At 40.0% G+C, this 10,849-nt stretch overlaps 1 pseudogene; it reads right to left on the reverse strand.

The window, feature by feature from the left end:
* Positions 1-7,742: 7,742 nt before the first annotated feature.
* On the reverse strand, positions 7,743-9,360 carry LOC108520943 (keratin, type II cytoskeletal 8 pseudogene; annotated as a pseudogene).
* Between the last annotated feature and the right edge of the window lie 1,489 nt (positions 9,361-10,849).

Here is a 10,849-nt window from a genome sequence, read left to right on the forward strand (position 1 = left end):
GAGGGTTTTGGAAAGTAGAGCTATGGAGCTGCCAATAAAAGATACGTAGAGAAGAAGACAACAAAGATCCTACAAATGACCCCTTCCCTGCTCTGTAGCCCTCTTCTGGCTTATATTCGGATGTGAAAAGCATTTCTACCTGGTTTCCCTCAGGAAGTAAAGTTTGGCCTGAGCTCTGAAGTATGTGGAAGAAAGAAACAATGTATCAGACAAAGCAAACAGGCTGTGCAAAGGCTCTGTGGCAGAGATATTATGGCACATTCCAGGTACAGAAATAAGGTTAGTGTGGCTAGACTACAAGAAGTGAGGGAGAAAATGGCTGGAAGGGTAACTGAAGTGTCAGATCATCAGGGCCTTGAAAACCATGTCACTTTCATTTGTATAGCTTTATATGCAGAACAATGAGTAGCCAGTGAAAGTTATTTGGGGAGACACTACATGCCCAGATTCTCATTTAGTGATTGGTCTGTATGAATTGTGGTGAATAAATTAAAGGTGGAGAGAGACTAGGTTCAAGGAGACTTTTCTTTTTTTCTTCTTATTTTTATTTTTAACTTTTAAGTTCAGAGCTACAACTGCAGGTTTGTTACGTAGGTAAACTTGTGTCATGGGGGTTTGTTGCACCTATTATTCATCACCCAGGTATTAAGTCTAGTACCCATTAGTCGTTTTTCCTGATCTTCTCCCTCCTCCCACTCTCAACCCTCTGAAAAGCCCCAGTGTGTGTTGTTCCCTTCTTTGTGTCCATGTGTTCTCATCATTTAGCTCCCACTTATAAGTGAGAACACGCAGTATTTGGTTTTCTGTTCCTGCATTAGTTTGCTAAGGATGATGGCCCCCAGCTCTATCCAAGTGCCTGCAAAGAACATGATCTCATTCTCTTTTATGGCTATGTAGTATTCCATGGTGTATATCTGCCATTTTCTTTATCCAGTCTATCATTGATGGGCATCTAGATTGATCCCATGTCTTTGCTATTGTGAATAGTGCTGCAATGAACATACGCATGTGTGTGTCTTTATAATAGAATGATTTATATTCCTTTGGATATATATCCAGTAATGGGATTGCTTGCTGGAATACTATTTCTGTCTTTAGGTCTTAGAGGAATCGCCACCATCTTCCACAATGGCTGAACTAATTTACACTTCCACCAACAGCCTATAAGTGTTCCTTTTTCTTCACAACCTCACCAGGATCCATTATTTTTTGACTTTAAAAATAGCCATCTGACTGGTGTGAGCTGGTATCTCATTGTGGTTTTGATTTGCATTTCTCTGATGATCAGTGATGTTGGTTTATTATTATTATTATTATACTTTAAGTTCTAGGGTACAAGTGTGCAATATGCAGGTTTGATACATAGGCATACATGTGCCATTTTGGTTTGCTACACCCATCAACTCGTCATTTACATTAGGTATTACTCCTAATGCTATCCCTCCCCCAACCCCCCACCCTGTGTCCAAGTGTTCTCATTGTTCAATTCCCACCTATGAGTGAGAACATGCGGTGTTTGGTTTTCTGTCTTTGTGATAGTTTGCTGAGAATGATGGTTTCCAGCTTCATCCATGTCCCTGCAAAGGACATGAATTCATCCTTTTTTATGGCTGCATAGTATTCCATGGCATATGTGTGCTACATTTTCTTAATCCAGTCTATCATTGATGGATATTTGGGTTGGTTCCAAGTCTTTGCTATTATGAATAGTGCTGCAATAAACATACATGTGCATGTGTCTTTATAGTAGCATGATTTATAATCCTTTGGGTATATAGATGTTGGGGTTTTCTTCATATGATTGTTGGCACACATATGTCTTCTTTTGAGAAGTGTCTATTCAAGTCCTTGACCACTCTTTAATGTGGTTTTTTTTTTTTTTTTCTTGTAAATTTGTTTAAGTTCCTTATAGATGCTGGGTATTAGATCTTTGTTGGATACATAGCTTGCAAAATTTTTCTCACATTCTCCCAGGTTGTCTTTCTACTCTGCTGATAGTTTCTTTCACTGTGCAGAAGTTCTTTAGTTTGATTACATTCCATTTGTCAATGTCTGCTTTTGTTGTGATTGCTTTTGGCGTCTTTGTCATGAAATCATTGCCTGTGCCTATGTCCTGAATGGCATTGCCTAGGTTGTCTTCCAGGGTTGTTGCTGTTCTTTCTTTTATAGTTTTGGGTTTTATATTTAAGTCTTTAATCCATCTTGAACTAATTTTTCTATATGGTTTAAGGAAGTGGTCCAGTTTCAATCTTCTGCATATGACTAGTCAGTTATCCCAGCACCATTTATTGAATAGGAAATCCTTTCCCCATTGCTTGTTTTTGTCAGACCAGATAGTTGTAGGTGTTCAGTCTTATATCTGGGTTATCTTCTCTGTTCCATTGGTCTATGTGTCTGTTCTTGTACCAGTACCATGCTTTTTTGGTTACTATTGCCCTGTGGAATAGTTTGAAGTTGGGTAGCATGATGCCTCCAGATTTGCTTTTTGCTTAGGATTGCCTTGGCTATTGGGACTCTTTTTTGGTTTCATATGAATTTTAAAATAATTTTTTCTAGTTCTGTGAAAAATGTCATGGTAGTTTAATGGAAATAGCATTGAATCTATAAATTGCTTTGGAGAGTATAGCTATTTTAATGATATTGATTCTTCCTATCCATGAACATTGAATGTTTTCCCATTTGTTTGTATCATCTCGATTTCTTTCAACAGTGGTTTGTAGTTCTTCAAGGAGACTTTTCAAGAGGCTACTCTATTAGTCCAGGCAAGAAATGATTATAGCTTGGCCTAATGTGGGAGCAGAGGAGACAGATGGAAGTGGATGAGTATAGGAGGGAAAATTCACAGGACTTGTTGAAGGATTGACCATGGAGAGTAACACAGATGGAGGTGCCAAAGATTATTCCTGGGTTTCTATCATGTCCAATTTGGTGGAACTACTAACTAAAAAAAAAAAAAAAAAAAAAAAAAAAAAAACCCACAACCACCACAACACACACAAAAAAAAAGGGAAAATTTTGGGAAAAAAAAAAAAAACCACACACACACACACACACACACTAAAAGAGAGTCAGATATTGGAGAGAAAGCATAAGATCACATTTGGACCTGTGGAAACTCTATCAATGGGCCAATAGAGGAGAATCCATCTCCTACAGAGATAAGAGGAAAACCAGAGGTGAACAATGTCAGGAAAAGAGAGTATCAATAATTAGTTAGCTAAAATGTAATAATGTCAGGATTAAAAGAAGTGTCTGAATGAAGAAAATGTACAAGGTGGAAACTTTTTAAAAGCTTGACCTTTAATAGAGATAAAAGTGGTACTATTAATCAAGGGAGAAGTCAGTTGCAATAAAACTTACAGGTGTAACTGAAATGAATTGAACTGGGGCCTTCCCATCCAGCATAGTAAGGCTGAACATCCACACTGAGGTTTGCAGCAGGAAAAGGAGGGTGTTTATTTGCAGGACACAAGGAGGAATTGGGCAGCTCGTGCTTAAGACCCAACCTCCTCAGTGACTTGCAAGTAAGGGTTTTCAAAGGCAGGGGAAATTTTCAGGAAAGCAGAAGTTACAGGCAAACTTATAAATTACTACATGGAAACTATACACTGGTTTGGCCTTAAAGGGGGTACATCTTAAGCAGGGGTTTATAGATCATAGGCAGATTCAAAGACTTTCTGATTTGCAATTGGTTAAGGAAGAGAAGCTTTGTTTAAAAATTTGTGATCACCCAAAAGGAATGTTAGCTCTGACTCATGGGTGTAACTTCCTCACCCACGAGGACTCAGACCCTCAGGAAGGACTTCAGAACATAGAATGGTGGTCAGGGTTCAGTCCCTAGTTCCTCTTTATCTGAGGTCTGCCTGCCAGCAGATGTTTGATGGAGGTCTGTGGGGATCTGGGTTTCTGAAAAACAGCTTAGGGACATATATTAAGATATGACCTTTAGTTTCTATAGGGAAACAAACATCTCATGACTCTAACTTCCTTGGCTATTGTTTTAAGCTACTATTACTTTTTTGCTTATCAAGTTGCTCATTTAACTCTCAGGGCTAGCTAGGTAGGATTTCCAGAACTTCCTTTGAAGGAACTCAAGATTTTCCTTTATTTCCATGCTTGGGGGGTGGGGGTGGGAGTCCATGGCAGGCCCCTAAGAGGCGTCCCTGCTTTGTCTCATAGGTTCATCAGAATGGGGTGTCCTCAGATGTGATTTGTAGTTGTGGGTTCTGATATGGATTTGTCTAGGATTTGGTGGCAAGAGATGTGGAGATTAGGACTAGGATTGAGTCACTATTTCAGGGGATAGCCTGGGGATGACCTAGGGAATTGTTAAGGAACAAGAGGTTACTATTTCTTTACATGGTGAGGGTTGTCCTTTTTTTTTCAGTCCAACCAGTGATTCCCAACTGACTTGACAGATGCTAACCTGCTATATTGCTTCTGCCACAATAATTTTTCCACAATGATTCTTAACCTATTACAAACGTATGGAAACAAATTAACCTGAGTACAATTGATTTGGTTACATTCTAAACATATACCTTTAGGAATGAGTTCACTTAATCATATAGGAAACTAAATGAAGATACCAGCATTGAGACTGAAAAAGCTGATGAATATAGAAGTTTTGAGGGCAAATGATTGTATGTAGGGTAGGAGGGAGATGATGTAGAAGAGATCAAGTCTGCAGTCCTGGGTGAGTGGGAGGAAGAGAGAAGTCAGATGGCAGGATCTATTTGAGGAGAGGTGCAGACAGTTTTGAGCATGTTTTGCTTGAGACCCTGGCATGAAGTCTATGTGGATTTTTCCAAGAGTCTGTTATAAACATTTGGCTGTTATTTTGTTGGAAACATCTTACTGTTATATGGGATGTCATACAACAATAAAAGTGCTGAGCTTCTCAGGGACTCTGGGGTGCAAATAAGCTCACTTTTCACTAGGACCTCCTCCACCCCAACCCCTACAGATATTTAAGTTGCAACTTCCTCAAGCAGTTCTTTCCTCATCATGTAGCTCTGGTCCATGCCATGTGTGCCAATGGTAACCAAACCTTTCATCCTGACCATTACTAACTGGATTGGTGCCCCAGCCAAAGGCAACCAATCTTTTTGGAGAAAAGAGAAGCCAATGTCCTCTGAGAAGGTACGAAATAACACCATTTGAAGCTGGGAAAGGCTTCAAGAACTTAGGTTTTTTTTAAGGAGTAGCGATCATTTTACTTTCTCAGTTATTCGTTAATACGTTGAATTACATTGGTTTTTAAATGTTAAAGTCTTGTTTTCTTGGAATAAGTCTCATTGGTCATGGCGCATTAACTTTTATACATATATCTGGATTTTATTTGCTAATATTTTGTTTAGAATGTTGGCATTCATGTTCATGGAGATGGCCTGACATTAATTTTCATTTCTTGTAAAGTCTTTTGCAGGTTTTTTGTATCATAGTTATATTCATATCATAAAATGAATTGGGAACCTCTGGTTTCAGCTCCAACACGTAAAGAGCTTAGAAGTTGTCACTTCCATCCTTATAATAAGAAAAGCCTGAACAAACTGAAAATCAATGATTTTTCCTGGACCTATCAGAGAGCTGAAGTTACAAGGTAGACCACCACTCTGAAATTGGGAGAGACAGGCAAATCCAGAGAAGTACAGCTAATATTTGTGTATCTGGAGCAGAAGCCACTTGGAACCATCAATTGTTAGGAACACTTAAATAGTAATTTTGATGGTAATTTTGACAAATTGCTAGAAGCTGAGTGTGAACTAGCATGAGACTGAGAAAATTCTGGGGCCACCGTCTTAGTAGGGCCCTCATATTTTCATGGATTCTATTTCCAAAAACCTCATTAGTTTCTCCCTTACTGGTTCTGGTGGGATAGAGAAGGGGGAAAAAATAAATCTTTATGAAATAAACCCAAGGTATGCTCCATAGCAAAGGCATCTCCAGGGACAAACAGGCTTTTCCAGAGCCTTATCCCACCTGGGAAAAGGGCATTGATCCCACTCTATTTTCCTCGAACCTTCCTGTCTCACCTAACAGGGAGGGAAAAGTGAAGAAACACTTGTGAAGGACAGTGTTCAGGAACACAGGCCCACCAAAAGGCTGAGATTTCATCATAAGATTATAGAATACTTTCATTCTATATACTAATATGCTCCCCAATAATGAAAGTAGATTATATGGACAAGAATTGAATATAGAGAAACACAAAACAAATTTATTGAGGTGATGGAAATGTCTCATGTCTTAATTAGAGTGACAATTTTCTGGGTGTATAAATCCATCAAAACACATAGAACTGTCATCTTAAATCTGTGCATTTTATTTTACCTAAATTATACCTCAATAAAAAACAAATATGGGTAAAATACATTATAGCAGAAAAAGCTGTAAGATACAGACTCTCTGAGCAGGAGTACTTAGGGAAACCCAAAGTCAACAAAGGAGACAGAAACAAGGACATTAACGGAATTTGAAGCCTTTGTCACCTATAGCCACCATAAACATTAAAGATAGCCCAACTCCCAGCCAGATTAATATAAAAGCTTACACTAAAGGACTATTTATATTATATCTGACTTTCAAAACAGAATGAAGTGGGAAGCAGTTTTTCTTTTTCTGTTCTTTGAGTTTGGTTACAATTGGTATTATTAATTCTTTACATATTTGGCACAATCCGCCAGTGAAGCCACTTGGATCTAGAGTTTTCTTTATGGGAAGGCTTTCACTAGTGGATTCAATTGTTTTAACAAGTATAAAACTAGTCAAATTTTCTTATGTTTTTAGTGTCGGTTTGGGTACATGGTGTTTTTTAAGGAATTTACTATTCACTTAAGTGTCAAATATATTAGTAGTAAGTTTTCTTTTAGCGTTAGTAAGATCTATAGTTAATGTTTACTTTTTTATTTTTAATATTAGTAATGTTTCCTCTCTCTTGAACAGTTTTACTGGCATGTTATTAATTTTGTTAATCTTTTCAGACATCACTTTTGCCTATTTTGATGTTTTCTGCTCTATATTAATTTTTATTTCACAACATTTTCCTAGTGTCTTTATTTTTACTTCCTTCTATTTCCCTTCGATTTTATTTGATGTTCTTTCTCCAGCTTTTTGAGATAAAAGCTTAGATCATGAATTTTGGCTTTTATTCTTTTCTAATATATGTAAGTAAAACTATAACTTTTCCTCTAAACTCTATAGCTGCATCTCCCAAATTTTATTTGTCATGTTTTCATTATAAGTCATTTTGTAAAACTTTCTAATTTCTTTTGCTATTTTTGGGATCATGACTCATAAACAAGTATATTGTTTTATTTCCAAATTTAGGATTTTTATAGTTATCTTTTATTATTGATTTCTGTCTTAACTAGGGTCAGAGAACACATTCTGAATGATTTCAATTATTTAATATTTATTGGGACTTTGAAAACCCAAAATATGGTCGCTTTTGGTATAGTCCAAGTTATAGTCCAAGCTTCACTGATAAAACCCGTGGTATTCTATTGTTTGCCCACAAGAGTTTGTATACATGTCAGTTACCACTCAATTGGTATTAATTTTGTTATACTTGACGCTATATATATTATATATATTTTTTTTTTTTTTTCAGGCTAAGTGGAGGTTTTATTTTGGGACAAAAAAAAAAAAAAGCAATGAATTGTTTTGTAACTGGAGGCATGGGAAAGGGGGGTCCTCCAGGCGTATAACTCCCCGTGAGTGGGCTGAGGGCTAGGCTAGCCTCAGATCGGCCTCTCCCCGCCGTTCTGTACTCCTTGCACAGCAACCTCCCTCCCCGGGCTCTGGGACAGGCCACAGAGGGGCAACGCTGCCCGGGCTGCCCCGCAGCTTCTCCCTTTGGGCAGGATGGTCAGAGACTGGAAGCACGCCAGCATCCCATACGGGTCTCGATTCTTCTTCACAACGAACTGGGGGCCCTCCCGCGCGCTGGGTGCGGGCCTGAAGGAGCTGGAGGCCCGCACCAGAGCCAAAGCTGGAACCCAGGCCGTAGCTGAGGCCGGGGCTTGTGAGGCCGCCATAGGCAGAGCTCAGACCACCTGCATAGCCGCTGGTGGTCTTCCTATGGGTGCTCATGTTCTGCATCCCAGACTCCAGCCGGCTCTCCTTGCCCTCCAGCAGCTTCCTGTAGGTGGCGATCTCGATGTCCAGGGCCGGCTTGACGTTCATCAGCTCCTGGTACTCTCACGCAGCTGCCGCACCATGTCCTGCTTGGCCCGCTGCAGGGCAGCCTGCAGCTCGGACAACTTGGCGTTGGCATCCTCAACGGCCAGCTACCCACGCTGCTTGGCATCTGCGATGGCGGCCTCCAGGGAAGCCCGCCCTCAATCTCAGCCTGGAGCCGGTTGATGTTCCGGCTGATGTTCATCTCGGAGATCTCAGCCTTTGTATGCCCCAGGTCATCCCCGTGCTTCCCAGCCAGCGTCTGCAGTTCCTCATACTTGATCTGGTACCTGCTCTCAGCCTCAGCCCGGCTGCGGTTGGCAGTCTCCTGGTACTGCGCCTTGATCTCAGCCATGATGCTGTCCATGTCCAGGGAGCGGCTGTTGTCCATGGACAGCACTACAGACGTGTTTGAGATCTAGGACTGCAGCTCACGGATTCCCTCTTCATACAGCTGCCTGAGGAAGTTGATCTCGTCAGTGAGTCCTTCCAGGCGAGACTCTAGCTCTACCTTGTTCATGTAAGCTTCATCCACATCCCTGATGAGGACAAATTCATTCTCCATCTCTGTACACTTATTGATCTCATCCTCATACTTGTTCTTGAAGTCCTCCACCAGCCCCTGCATGCCTGCATGCTGCCAAGCTCCACCTCAGGCTTCAGCTTCTCCTGGGCCAGAGTCTCCAGCTGCCATCTAAGGTTGTTGATATAACTCTGGAACATGTTGTCCATGTTGCTCTCAGCCATCTTCTGCTGCTGCAGGAGGCTCCACTTGGTCTCCAGCATCTTGGTCTGCTGCTCCAGGAACTGTATCTTGTTGATGAAGGAAGCAAACTTGTTGTTGAGGATCTTGATCTGCTCCTTCTCCTGGGTGTGCCCAGCCTGGATGTTGGAGTCCACCTCCAGGTGAAGGGGGCTCAGCAGGGTCTGGCTGACTGTGATGGTGGTGAGGCCTCCCATGTCACTGACCCCACCATAACTTCTGCCCAGGCCACCCCGGAAGCTGCTGCTGCCCACTCAGGAGAAGCTTGAGGAACTGATGCGGGCACCGGGCCCACTTGTCTAGGAGCAGCTGCTGAAGGCCCGGGGGCCAGAGGTGGACATCTTGTAGGACTTCTGGGTCACCCTGGTGGACATGGTGGAGGCAAGAGTGGAAGCAGGCAGGCTGAACCAGGCGGAGATTCCAGAAGGAGCAGAGAAGCTGCTTCTTGGTGAGCAACTGCTATATCTTTACTGTTTTATTTTTCATTTGCTTGTACTATCAGGCACTGATAAATTTGTTAATGTTAATTATGGATTTTTCTATTTCTGAAGATTTCTGCTTTATATACTTTTCAGATATATTACTGGGTATATACAATAATAGTTTTTATTCGTTTCTCCTATTTATTGGTATGAAATGTCTCTATCTCAAACAATTCTTCATGCCTTGAATTGCATGTTATATAATATTATTTTGGCTACCTTATTTTCTTTTGGTGTATACTTTTTAATCTTTTTGCTATAAATCTTTCTGTGTCTTTATATTGATATCTTCCTTTTAGGCAGTATAAAGTTGGGCAGGGTTTGTTTCTAGGCATCTTATTCTGTCTATTAGTCTATCGTTTTAACAATACTATATACAGTGCCATAAGTATTATAGCTAATTATTGGTATCTAGTAAGGATATTTTCTCTTTAGGGGTGTCTTGGCTATTTTTACACTTTGTTTTTTCATATTTGTTTTAAATCATTTTGTCAAGTTACACACACACACACACACACACACACACACATGCCTGCTGGGTTTGGGTTGCAATTCCACTGAATCTGTTGATCAACTGGAGGAAAATTGATATCATCACAATATTAAATCTTCCTACCCATGACTACAGTTTCCACTTAGAACTGCTTAAATGACTTTCAATATAGTATTTTATTTTCACAATAAATATATTACATCCTTTTAACTACTTTTTTTTCTAGGAACTGCAAGGTTTTAATGCTAAGTTCATTTTCCATCACTGGAATATAGAAATGTTATTGAAATTTTAAACTTTTTATTTTGAAATAATTTGAGATTTATAGAAGAGTTACATTGATAGTATATAGAATTCCCATATACCCTTCACCCTGCCTAATGTTCACATCTGATATGGTTTGTCTGTGTCCTCACCCAAATCTCAACTTGAATTGTATCTCTCAGAATTCCCACATATTATGGGAGGGACAATCGAATCATAGGAGCTGGTCTTTTTCCCATGCTGTTCTCGTGATAGTGAATAAATCTCACAAGATCTGATGCGTTCATCGGGAGTTTCTGCTTTTGCTTCCTCTTCATTTTCTTTTGCCACTGCCACATAAGAAGTGCCTTTTGCCTCCAGTCATGATTCTGGGCCTTCCCAGCCATGTGGAACTGTAAGTCCGATTAAACCTCTTTTTCATCCCAGTCTCGGGTATGTCAGAAAGCATGAAATGCTTTCATGTCCGCAGCATGAAAACAGACTAATACAACATCTTACATAACCATGGCACAATTATCAAACTAAGAAATTAACATTAGTACAATACTGTCAACTAAATTATATGTGTTATTTAGATTTTCTCAGTTTTTCTGCCAATGTCTTTTTATCTGTTTGAAGATCACATGCAGGGTACCACCTTGTATTTAATCATGTTGTCTCCCTAGT

The sequence above is a fragment of the Rhinopithecus bieti genome, unplaced genomic scaffold (assembly GCF_001698545.2).
Source record: "Rhinopithecus bieti isolate Rb0 unplaced genomic scaffold, ASM169854v2 scaffold_55921, whole genome shotgun sequence".
NCBI classification, from domain to species: Eukaryota; Metazoa; Chordata; class Mammalia; order Primates; family Cercopithecidae; genus Rhinopithecus; species Rhinopithecus bieti.